The 12,571-nt window shown below is 43.7% G+C and overlaps 1 protein-coding gene across 2 annotated transcripts in view; it reads left to right on the top strand.

The window, feature by feature from the left end:
• Positions 1 to 12,571, top strand: part of CORO2B (coronin 2B) — a 127,848-nt gene that overhangs the window by 49,764 nt on the left and 65,513 nt on the right. The window contains exon 1 of one of the 2 annotated variants that reach the window (XM_030578306.1): positions 2,217 to 2,241. The exons of the other annotated variant lie outside the window; for it this stretch is intronic. The gene's annotated coding sequence lies outside the window, so the exon portion shown is untranslated. Of the gene's footprint in view, positions 1 to 2,216; positions 2,242 to 12,571 lie in introns of those variants that run through there. 2 annotated transcript variants of the gene reach the window in all.

Raw genomic sequence — 12,571 nt, 5'->3', positions numbered from 1 at the left:
TCCCTCAAACAATTTACTTTTTACACTTACTGCCATGCTCACTTACTCATCCTAGCCTCTCCATGCAGCCACCACTGGACAGTCGTTAAAGAGCGCCATAACCGCTTCCACACACTGAGCAGAAGGCATTGTTCATACTTGTTTCTCATATTTTATTGAACAGCAATACAAATATTGAGGGAAACTTGCATTCTTTGAGTATGAAGTGAGAGGAGAGAGAACCTTCCTCCCACCTTCACCTCTAGCTCATGACCATTCTCACGTGGATCAGTCCTGTGATGTGCTGATCACCACCTCTTGCATTTCTCAAAGCCAGTGAGAGTCGAGGGCGCCTAGAACCTTGCGGGGTCTCGTCCTAGCACAGTATCGTAAGTTCTCCATAAATAGAGAATCTCACTGCCCTTCAGAAGCATTCTGAGGCCTTCAGGATGGTTACACTGTGATGCAGTCAGCTGACAATTCTTTTAAACTTCCATTGCAGGACATTTTGATTTAAAAAACCAACAGCCTAGAATTCTATAGCATTAACACAGCACCCACTGAATGGCTTAAAAGCTGGCTAACTGCCAGGTGTCAAAAGGTAATTGTAAACATGGAATCCTCATCAAGCAGGTGTTTCTAATGAGGTTCCTCGGGGATCTGCTCTTGGCCCTATGCTATTAATGACCTGGAAGTAAACATAAAGTGATCACTGATAAAGTTTCCAGATGCCCCAAAAATTGAGGAGGGGTAGACAGCAAAGACAACAGGTCATATGACAGAGTGATCAGGATCACTTGGTAAACTGGGTGCAAGAAAACAATGTGTTTTAATACGGCTCAATGTAAGCGTATACATCTAGGAACAAAGAAAGAGACTGTACTTCCAGGATGAGGGACTGTATCCTGGGAAGCAGTGATTCTGAAAAAGCTACGGGGGTTATGGTGGATAATCAGCTGAATATGAGCTCCCAATGTGACGCTGTGGCTGAAAGGGCTAATATGATCCTTGGATGTCTGAATAGGGGATTTCTGGTAGGAGCAGAGAGGAGATTTTGCTCTGTGTTGGCACTGGTGTGACTACTGCTGGGAAGTGTCCAGTTCTCATGTCCACAATTCAAGAAAGGGGTTGATAAATTGGAGAGGGTTCAGAGAAGAGCCATGAAAATGATTAAAAGATTAGAAAACCTGCCAAATAGTGATAGACTCCAGGAGCTCTGTCTGTTTAGTTTAACAGAGAGAAAGGTAAGGGGTAACTTGATTATCATTTGAGTGCCTGCATGGGGAACAGATATTTGATTGTGAGCTCTTCAGACTAGCAGACGAAAGGTATAACACGATCCAATGGCTGAAGCTGAAGTGAGGCAAATTCAGGCAGGAACTGAGGTATACATTTTTAACCGTGAGAATAGCTAACTGTTGGTATAATTTATCAAGAGTCATGATGGATTCTCCATCACTGACCATTTTTAAATCAAGACGAGGATGCTTTTCTTGCCCAGCATAATTCCTGTAGCTTTTAATTCTGTTGTCTGTGTTACACAGGAGGTCAGAGTAGAATCGATGGTCAGTAGTCCCTTCTGGCCTTAGAATCTATTAATCTATGCTATGGCCCTAACCTGGCAATAGAGTGTATGGAAAATCATTTGCTAGTAAACCTGTATTCAAACACAAGCCCCTTATTCCCATCCCCAATCCATTTCTGCTCTTATGAGTTGGGGCACTAGTAGAATAAGTTAATGATCCTTTACCACAGGTCATGTCAGCTGCAGCATCCTGGTCTGAAATTACAAAAACCAAACTCCCTGCTCTGGAGCCGTCCCCTAATATGATCTTTTTGGGGTTCAGTACAGGAAAGACCCAACATACTTCCTGGAGACAATTTATTATTCCTCTACTTTTCTCTTTCTTTCAAAGAAATGTTTGCATATAATGCTCACCTTACATGGATCGCATTTTGCAGTGTATGACTCGTTTAATATTTAGAAACCTGCTGATTGCAACTAACTTAGCCCCATTTTAAATCTGAAACCACTTTTATCTAAATCTCAAATTTAAAATGACTAATGTGTAAATCTTGATAAGAAAAATCACGTACTCTGATATTCACTGGGTAATGCAAAACTCTGGTGCGGGAAAGCAAAGTATTTTAAGGAAATATCTTATGTCTTACAGGAGCATCTGGTTCTAAGCAAGATGAAACTAGGATATACAGAATAATTCAAAATTACTACAAAGTCAGATGTCCAATGTATAGATAAATGTATGTATGGATACTGCTGCTGTGCCAGTAAGATGGCTTAGTTTTTCAATATCTTTTTTGTATTTTATGTATCTTTACTGAGCGCTAGCTCCCATATAACTTCATCGATCTGTTGCAAATTTGCCTCTGCAGTTTGTGCTATTGTTCTGAATCCTATGGAGTCCAATTCTCATTCAAGACACCAAGGTGCAGGTTCCATTGGGAAACGGCATTAGGGGTTGTGCAATACGCATGAGGATGAAATAAGCCCCACTGTCTCTAGAATAACAATGAAGATGTATTTGGGCAGGTATTGGTTAGTGGCATTTGTCTCCTTTCTATTAAATATCCTTGTTATGACCCACGGATTTTTGTGCTTTTCCTTACTCTCTGTGAAGTTAAAAGAATTATGTTCTTTATCTCTTGAGCAATTGGACAAATGGTGCTGTCTGAAGACCACATTCTGCTGGCAACGACTCACATTTTAATGTTTTCCCAATTGCAGTAAAAACAGTTCATCTCCACACACTATAACCTGAGTAGAATTTGCTGCGCTGTCAAGATTATAGCTTGGCTCTGACCACTGAGGCAGTCATGAGAGAGTCCAGAAGCAACACTCCTCATCCCAGGGGAAGTGCGGGAGACGGGGGAAGAGTGAGGGATGTTTTCAAGCTCCATAGCTTGGTCATTGTTGCCAGGAACTGGTTCCAAGCATGTCTGCAGTGCTATTGGTGCCACCCGTGGTTGTTACTATGTACCCCTGTGGAGCAGTTTACATAATTAGCTGCATACTGAACATTTTTAAGTCTGAAAATTTTTGCAAAACTCTACTTCAGGGTCACTTGGCATTGCTGTTACAAATAGTTGTTCAGCTGCTTGAGATTAGATTACTATGGAAGGTCATAGCCAAGCTAAATTTGTTCACATGCTTCTATTTTTTGTATTGATTTAGGGCACTCTTTGTAGATTCACTGAATATAAAGCCATGAAGGGCCCATTGTGATTATCTAGTCTGATCTCCTGTATGACACAGGCCCTATGACTTTCCTGAATTCCTGTTCAAACAGGGGTGTATCTCTACATTTTAGTTCAGCGTGGAGGATTGTTTTGTTATTTAGTGGCTGCTAAGCCTCTTTCACTCCATTGGACGTCATTTCATGCACCAAAATGCTGCAGGCTGGATATAGGCAGTAAGACCAAATATGATGAAATATCTCCCCTGCTGCCATAGGTGATGTCTTTGTGTGCAACTCTGCATGTAAGGCAAAGAAAGCTCAGAAAAGGCTTATGGCTTGGAGACAGTGCTTTAACTCGCCCAATGACCTTAACAACCCTCCAGTTGTGGCTACTGCCAACATCTCTACCTTTCCCATCATAGGGGCTTATGTGTCACTGACCCCCAGTGGGCAAGAGACAGTTGTTTTCTGCACCCATCTTTTCCCCTTTGCTACCCCTATTCCAATAAGCCATGGCGGCAGGAGTGTCCTACCCAGAAGCGCCTGTAAGTCAGCGCAGGAATCTGGGGTGACCTACCAACGAGAGGAGCTGAGATTCTCTGAACAAAGACGTTGCAGGTTCTCGCCGTGCACCGAAGTCTGCTTACGAAAGCATGTAACTAATGAACAAAACGAGAGAATGGGTGCTGCTCTGTGCTGGTACAGCTTGACTTCAGTTTTCTGCTTCATGTGGTGATTGCATGAAGGGAGGACAACTTAGAGAGATAATTGAAGGAAAAAGAGCAAATGTGTCCCAGCTCTGCAATGATTCATCGCCAGACCTACTGCATTACCCTGTTGAAATGCGAATAATTAGGACGATTTCTCACCTCCATAAGCTGCACTGGTGAATCTTGCTTCCAGGGAAGCCATTCCTATGGGTATGAAGGTCTGCAGTGCCACAGCCTCTGCTTAAGGGCCAGTCCAGCTGGGTGCTGAGCTGGCCTCTCCTATTGAAATCTGTGGGAGCAGCAGGTGCTTGAAATCTTTCAGGAGTGGACCTTTTAATTTATAACAGTTGCAGGATTTAAACAAGCCAATTTTGTGATGTGCTTTTATTTTAGGGCCAGATCCTGTTCCAACTGAAGTTAATGGCAAAACTCCTCCATTGGTGATAGGTGTTGTGCCAGGCCCTTTATTTGGAAGGCGTAAATCAAATAAAATAACTTGTTCAAAAAAGTAAAACTGTTACTTTAAATAATAATAATTTCTTTTCAAAAGTAGAAAGTACCCTCATGTGATGCTGTGCAGCTGGAAGAGCCAAAACTCCTCCTCCTCCTCCTCTTCCTCAAGTGGTGGCTTCCTTTGGTTGCTCCCCCACCAGCAGATGTGATGCAGCCCTCACATCTGAAACCCAGGCGTTAATGATTCCTCTCAGCCCTTTCTCCGGGGTAGATCCCCCGGGAGGTGAGTGGGAAGTGGTTTTCCTGTCTTGTGAGAATTTGACACTTTGAAAAATTTTCCCATCTCGAATTGGGATGAAAAGTCAAAACTTCAACTTTTCACCAACTGAAAACCCAAAAAATGTTTAGGTTAAGATCAATGGGAAAAAATTTGCTGTGTTTTCTGCGCTTTTTTCCTTTCAGTTGTGTAAATTTACTAAAATTTCTAAACGAAATTTGTTTGGATTGTCAAAAAAAAAAACCCTGACCCTCTGGTTCGACAACCTCGGAACTCTTTTACCGAAAATGTTTCGAGTTGGGTGGCTTATTGAACCTGCCACTGTTTTGTGACATTTCAGTTATGACACATCTGGTTTGGTTTGGGGGTTTTTTGTCCAAAAAAAAAAAAATCCCAACCAGCAGTACCCTCCAACTGTCCAGCAGTTATAGTAAAGAGGGGATTTGCTAATGACTGATGGGAAATGGGGACTCCATTGTCCCAGAGCAGTGCTTCCCAAACTTGGGACACCGTTTGTTTAGGGAAAGACCCTGGCGGGCCAGGCTGGTTTGTTTACCTGCCGTGTCCGCAGGTCCGGCCGATCACGGCTCCCACTGGCTGCGGTTCGCTGCTCCAGGCCAATGGGAGCTTCTGGAAGCAGCGCGGGCCGAGGGACGTACTGGCTGCCGCTTCCAGCGTGATGCTGAATATCAACTGGTCCTTCTGTTGGCTGTGGGTCAACAGTCCCTCCTTGCTCAGCGGTAGTACTGAGATAAGACTGGGTGGAGCTGTAGTTTCTAGGTTTTTACAGCTCCTTCACCAGCTTTCTGTGTGTTAAGCATGTCCGTGAGGAAGAAGATCAGGTCAGCCAGAGGGCAAAGATCATACCTGAACAATGGCCCCCCAGAGGTGCTTTGGTAGCAGCCATCTTTCGACCCAAGCTTCCCAGCCATGGCTCTAGCAGCTCCTTGTTTTTCTCTGTCACCTAAAGCTGCCAGGCTGCCCTGTCTGATTCTGTCGCAGGAACTGGTGCACCTGGGAGGTCTCTTCTCAAAGCTGTCCTCCTGTCACCCGAAGAAAGGTTGGCCGCGATTCAGGCCCTGAGCAATTTCAGGGCTCGGCTCACCAGCACTTGGGGTTGTAGGTAGGATGCTCTCTACGGAAATAGCACCATTTATGCTCTGCAGTAACACAGTATATCAGCAAAGTCAAGAGCTTCTTACTGCTTCCTATGTCCCTATTGCTTTTTCTGTTTCTTATGGCGAAAGCTCCTTGGGGATGCAAAAAGGCAGGAAAATGAGCGAGAGCACTTCTTGTATTGCCACTGACTAGGCAACTTCAGCAAACTCATGTATTCTGTTCATCTCTCCATTCATCTTAACGGGAATAGAGATGGAGTTTGGTATCCTTTGGGGTCTTGCTTGTTAACTAACTCTTGGAAGAGTGAGAGCCCTTGACCCCTTCCATATAGGATGGCATCAAGTTCCTGTCAGAGCTCTAGCAGGATCTGGAAAAGAACTTGAAAGGCTCTCCACTTCTTCCCTTTATCCTGAAACTACATTTATAGCAGGCGATGCCTTTCAGACTGTTTTGTGTGTCCTAGACAGAGCATAGCCAGGTCCTCTCCTCCCTCAGAGATGAGAATGTGGACTTTGGGACTTGCATTCAGGGTAAAGAAAGAGGAAAAGCCATGTGCTAGCCCATACACTTAATCCCCAGAAGAAGTCCCTCCAGCCCTGCAAGTCTTACATCAGATGCTTGCCAGAGTTGGAAATAAAGACCTGCAGGAACTCACTGTTCTGAGTCTGGCAAGAGGAAACAACCCACAAGTCCAGGAATTCTCAGCTCCCATAGTGATTGCAACCATTTCCGTATACCTATAAGAAAGGCCATGAGGTTCCTAACTTACGGGCGAGGAATGCTGACATTTTCCCTGTTTGTACCATGGGGCTGCGATCAGGAGAAAGATGAGAAGCACTCGAGTGACTGCAGCGTCTGACACTTCAAAGTGTAAGTTCCCTGCCCCGGGAACAGTGGCTTCTGCAGTTACCTTCGTGCAGCACAAAGATTGTATTATCCATCCGGACACAAGATGCTCCTAAGATACTCTTACATCAATGGGATGCAATAAACTCTGTAACGTGGTGACAAGATCCCAAGGTTTCTAGTGTTGCCTATGCGGGGGAAGACTTTGCTGGTGGGAAGGTGACCTGACACACTCCTCTTTTACCCGCAGTTCCTATTGAACGACTAGTCATTATTAAAGACAACATCTCTTGTTAAGAGAAGTCGTTAGCAGGATGGAGAAAATATTGACAATCCTTTGTTCATTCTTATGAGCAAATCTAAGATGGTCTCTGCACATTTCAATGTACATATAGCATAAAACCTTCATTGGGAATTCTTTTTTTTTTTTTTTAAGGAAAAATACATGGAAATGAGTGAATATAAATGTTCCCTCTTCCTCCAAATCCTTCACCTTGGACATTTCTAAGGGCATCTGAAATAAGCTCCAGCCTCTAGTATCTCTTAGGAAGATACTGCAGGGGACCTGTATGGGGCTGCATGCTACTTAGAGTATGTCTACACTGAAGTTAAACACTCACGGTTGGCCTGTGCCAGCTGACTTGGCTTGCAGGGCTCGGGCTAAGGGACTGTTTAGTTGTGGTATAGATGTTTGGGCTCGGGCCGCACCCTGTGAGGTGGGAGGGCCCCAGAACCCAGGTTCCAGCCCACGCCTGAACGTCTACACTGCAGCTCAATAGCCCCTTAGCGCAAGCCCGAGTCAACTGGCGTGGGCCAGCCACAGATTTGTAATTGCAGTGTAGACGTACCCTTAGTGTTATCTAATTGCTCATGTGACATTGCCATCCTGAGGCAGCCAAGGCGCGGAGAGCAAGGGATGGTTTGTCACTGCAGAACCTTCTAGTCAGGATCGCGTGTATGTGCAATGGTGGGGCCATACAGAGTCAGCCTTGACTAAAGGCAATCTCTGCGTGCGGCTTAAAGGACCTTTTACTGCCAGCTTCTCCGACAGGAGGACAGCATGGCTGACTGGGCTAGTGGGGGAGCAGGGATGTATGCAGAAGGGCAGCAGGACGTGTCCAGTCACAGCTATTCTGTAACCAATCAGTTCTAAAGGGACAGACTGATCAATGGTCTAATGGGACTTTTCTAACTGGGTATACCTAAGGTGCATAACTGAACTTTATTGCTTTTGTCTTTTCTGCTTGTGCATCCACACAGGGCTCCTAAGGTCCTGCCCAACCCCTGAGCCTCAAAGTCCTTGTCGCTGACCTTGGTAGAGAGGCCGCCCCCAGGATATTGAATTTTCCATCTTGCACTATGATCTCAAAACACTCTTGCTTTCACTGGAGATAGTTTGATGGAAAATAGCCTTTTTGCCCCCAAATTAAAAAAATGGAAACATGTTTTTCCCCCCCTACGCTTCTTTGTAGCAAATACTATTTTCCAACAAGCTTGACCCGAGCCGTCTGCGTCTGCTCTTCGAATGTATATAACGCAAAGCATGGTAACCGAATAGTTGCAAACAAAGATCTAGCAGATGCTCCATTGTCATACTATATTGAACTTCCAAATTTAAAAAAAAAAAATCTAACTGCAAATACTGGTTACATATGGCATTTAGAGATAATTTTAGAAGGAAGAAAGAGCAGCTGATCATCTTCATTTAAATATGTTCTGAAAAAGCTTCCCAAATTTACCAGTGTCTTGCAGGCATGTGTCTGGCTTGCACTTGGGCATAGCTTAGCTCCCACTCCTTCCGTACACTCCCATAATTTGCATGTTGAAATGCTTATGTGTATGTCACCTCTGGCCCCTGAAAATGGAATGGAACAAACCTGGCACTGTTACATTTCAGAATTCACTTCTGTGAGTCACCTGTGTGTGAGTATTTTCTCCATCCAGGTGAAACACTTGCATAAAGATAGTGGGAAGAGTTGGTTACACTAAGATAGCTCACTAAACCAGAGAAAGCATTTACTCTCAGATTTTTTGGTAAAATGTTAATACCAGGAAGACAAATGGCAATTTTCAGATTGTGACCAGTACACTTCAATGTGTATGAATTACAGAAATATTAGTGCTGCAATGCAGGTCTTACTTTCCTGAAAAGTTCCAGATGGGAAAACTTAATCTGCCAGAGTAATCTGTTGAAGGATTAGAACTGGAGAAGCAAAGTATTTAAAACTGACTTTCCAGCCAGCCTTTAGCATCTCGCATTAATCATGGAGCAAAACAATGACAAAAGCATACTGCTGCTTATGCAGGACGGTCATGGAGGAAAGAATGGCTTTTAATATTTTACTGTTTGTTAACAGGGATAAGGCTTCACTCAACTGTTTGTATCACAAATCAGCTACAGTACAACGCTCCTGTAAAGGATTTAAGATAGCTGACTTACAATTAAATTTGTTTGTCTGCAAGAATAGCAGCTCAGATCAAAACGATTTGGGCCTGATTCTATGCTCCTGCAAATTGGAGATAGCTCCATTGGCTTTACGTGGGTGCAGCAGTGGTGTAAGAGGAGAATCGCGCTCTGAATTCCAAAACAGCTGCAGAAGGTACGCTTGTACTTCGAGTAAGTGGAGTCCAATAAGTGGAGAAATAAAATGCAAGACGTTAGATTTCACTAATGAAAGATTTTGTGATGTGCACACTTTAAAATTAAAGTCAACAGCACTCACTCATGGATTACCTCTTCAGAATAACTTTGTTGCCCAGAGCACGTAGCTCATGATAACAAACCAAACCAACCAGAAACAAGCTGAGCAAGTTCATAGAATTGAGTATAATATGTGTAAAAAGAGTAACTCCCCCAGGTCAGAGACTGTTGGACCCTCAGCGCTGATCCTGCCCCTCTAGCTTATACACACACAGTCAGAGTTATTCGCATGAGGAAGAAGGCAAGGGGGCCCTGGGAGCTGTTTCACTGCCATCTTTCACATACTAATGATAACAATAGCTTGATGTGAAAGGAAACGCATCCAATTTTCCTCAGAAACCTTGTAAATACCTGACGTAAGATACATCAAATAAATCTTGTTTGAAAGGAGTCCACAGGCAGCTGCCACATATACTGCTGAAGAACTGTGTTTCAGAATGGTATTGCTGTTATGGGCATATTGGCTAGTTTCTCTTGCCTCTATTACACTTTTAGCTGCTATTATTTTGTTGTTCCTGTAGCACCTAGCAGCCCCTGGACCCTATTGTGCTATGTGATATACAAACACCGTCCTGTCACTAACTGCTGTGTATAGAGGGGAGAAAACCTGAGGCCCAGGGAGATGAAGTGACTTGCCCAAGGTCATCCAGCAGGGGCAGAGCCAGAACTAGATCCCAGAACTCTAGGTTTCCACTCCTGGATCTACACTGATATTATGTTGAAATCCTGGCCGCCTTGAAGTCAGTGGGAGTTTACTTTTTATTTCAATGGGGCCAGGATTTCACCCCATAACTGCCTTCACGTCTGCCCAGGTATCACTGCCTGAGAACTTGGAGAACACTCTGGCATGGGAATTTGGGCTAAAGCACGGAGCTATTGCTCTCCTCTCCTTTGGGTATCCTGCACCAGGCCAGCATACTTGGTTTTAACAACTGGAAAGGGGAGGATAAAACTTGTGAGGGAGGAGAGAGCTAGACATCATGTCATCAGTGGTTCTTGACATTGCCCGTGTTGATAGGAGCTAAACTGCTATGCAAATGTAACTTGTAGTGTATTTTTGCTATTTTCCCCTAGCATTAAAAAACCCCTCTAATTTTATAAACCTTCTGATCCTAGCAACTTTGTGGGGCACCGCAAACACCTTTAAATGGGTTTTTTCCCTTGTCTTGATCTGTCCTAACTCATCTGGGAGCCTCCCTCCCCAAGCATTCTGACTGTTACCCATTTCTAACATATCTCTTCCTGTTCTGAAACTCAGTCTGCGTCAGAATGGGCTCTGCAGCTGAGTGGGCTAGTGGCCTTTAAATCTTGGAGGTCTATTTGTGCTGGCTGTTTGGGATGCACTTCCTTCCTCCCTGAAAGCTTCACCCCCACAATTCTCCCAGGCGATGTTGGCTTGATGTGTGAGATTTAGTCGAGTCTCCCACATGAAAAGATCAGCTGTTTAAGGCACTGCTGTTTCTCCTCTGCCCCCAAAACAAACATTCATCCAAAAAAAAGTTCAGTCAGGAGAACCCCCTGTGTCAGGGAGTTGATAGCAGCAGTGATCGTTGTACCACACAGTGCAGTTCTTCTCAACAGTGTGAAGCAATTTCCAGATATTTCACTTCCTGGCTCTGTGCAGCACAGAAGCGTTTGAGCTACTTGACATTGTTTACAGGAAATACTTACTGAGGATGAAGGAGAGGAATGCTTGAATTCTCCAGTGAAATGTGCACTCGGGCTTATGGCTTCCTCTCATTATGGTTGGACCAGAGCAGAGGCTTGGCTTCCTTTCTGGGGGAGGGAAAATAACAGGGACATGAAACCAGAAATCTAAGATGCTGAAATCCTGAAAACAAGAACGTTAATCTCACTCTGCTCTTTTTTTTTTGTTTTGAGTCCCAATTATATGGGACACCTCTAAACAGCTTATATACAAAATACACAATAGACTATAACAGGGTTCAGAAAAGAACGAGGTAAGTTCATGGAGGATAGATTCATCAATGGCTATTAGCCAGGATGGGCAGGGATGGTGTCCCTAGCCTCTGTTTGCCAGAAGCTGGGAATGAGCGACAGGGGATGGATCACTTGATGATTTCCTGCTCTATTCATTCCCTCTGGGGCACCTGGCATTGGCCACTATCAGAAGACAGGATACTGGGCTAGATGGACCTTTAGTCTGACCTAGTGTGGCTGTTCTTATGTTGACCAGAAAAAAAGCAGACTCTCTTCTTATTTTCTGTGGAAAAACCAGGATGAAGGAAAGCAAAATCTCACACTAACTGTACATTATCAATTGCCAAAAGGTGAATAAAGCACCTATAATTTCGGTGCTGTGATTGGATGAGTCTCCTACAGAATCTGCCTTGGTTTTCTTTGGCTAAGAACGGAGTAGTATGGGCTGGTATTATGCACTTCTAGTAATTATAGTGTTTGCCTGGCAGCGAATGCTATAGATATATAGCTGATGCTATGGAACAGACCATTCATGTGAGTTATGCCAAGACAGGAAGTGGGTGGAAGGGTCCATCTAAAAAACAGGCTCGCTTTGTCAAACGAAAGACTCCAATTGCACGTGCCTCTCTGTTTAAGTGCTCACTTAAATTCATTTGTCAGTAGATGCTAGTCTGTCCTGGAGAATATAAACTACTTTGAGTCCCTAAGTATGAAATTGTCAGTGTGTGATAGAGGTTTAAGTGCTCCAGGCACTTTACAGTGGTAAGTGTTCATGCTTTTCTCAATGTTTAAAATGCCTTAACTCCTTATAGTCTAAGGCTTTACTGTGGTACCACACTTGTGCTACCATAAGGACTTTTTTTCTTTAATCAACTTAGGAAAATAACACGCACACAAACCCTAGTAATGTAGCAATGTTCGCACAGGTCAGACCATATTTTATTTTTCTTCTTTTTGTGCATATCAAAAATTCTAAACAACAGTGGGAACAAGCAAAAATGAGTGCACAGTGCCACCGGTTTGCATCTAAACACGTTCAGCGTGATTGTATGCACTCTTTTTGGGAAACTATGCAAATAGGTCCCTGGAATCTTCTCTGGTGCATACAGTTATAGCATTTGTGTGAATGATTGAGGTAAATGTTCCAGCAATGCTAACGGGGTTGTGTTGCATGTATGTAAAGTAGCATACTATACATTCCAGTTAAGCATGTAGCTTGAAAAGTGGCTTTTTTTTTAAATCTACATTTGGAAGTAATACATGGAACTAGACAGAAATTGACTTTTTTCCAGTTTGTGGACTTTATACACTTAACAGCACCTTGAAAATAGTCAGTTTAATGACTTCC

This window comes from Gopherus evgoodei, chromosome 10, assembly GCF_007399415.2.
Source record: "Gopherus evgoodei ecotype Sinaloan lineage chromosome 10, rGopEvg1_v1.p, whole genome shotgun sequence".
Taxonomy (NCBI): domain Eukaryota; kingdom Metazoa; phylum Chordata; order Testudines; family Testudinidae; genus Gopherus; species Gopherus evgoodei.
The sequence above is the reverse complement of the archived record's forward strand: the minus strand, read 5'-3'. Positions and strand labels throughout refer to the sequence as shown.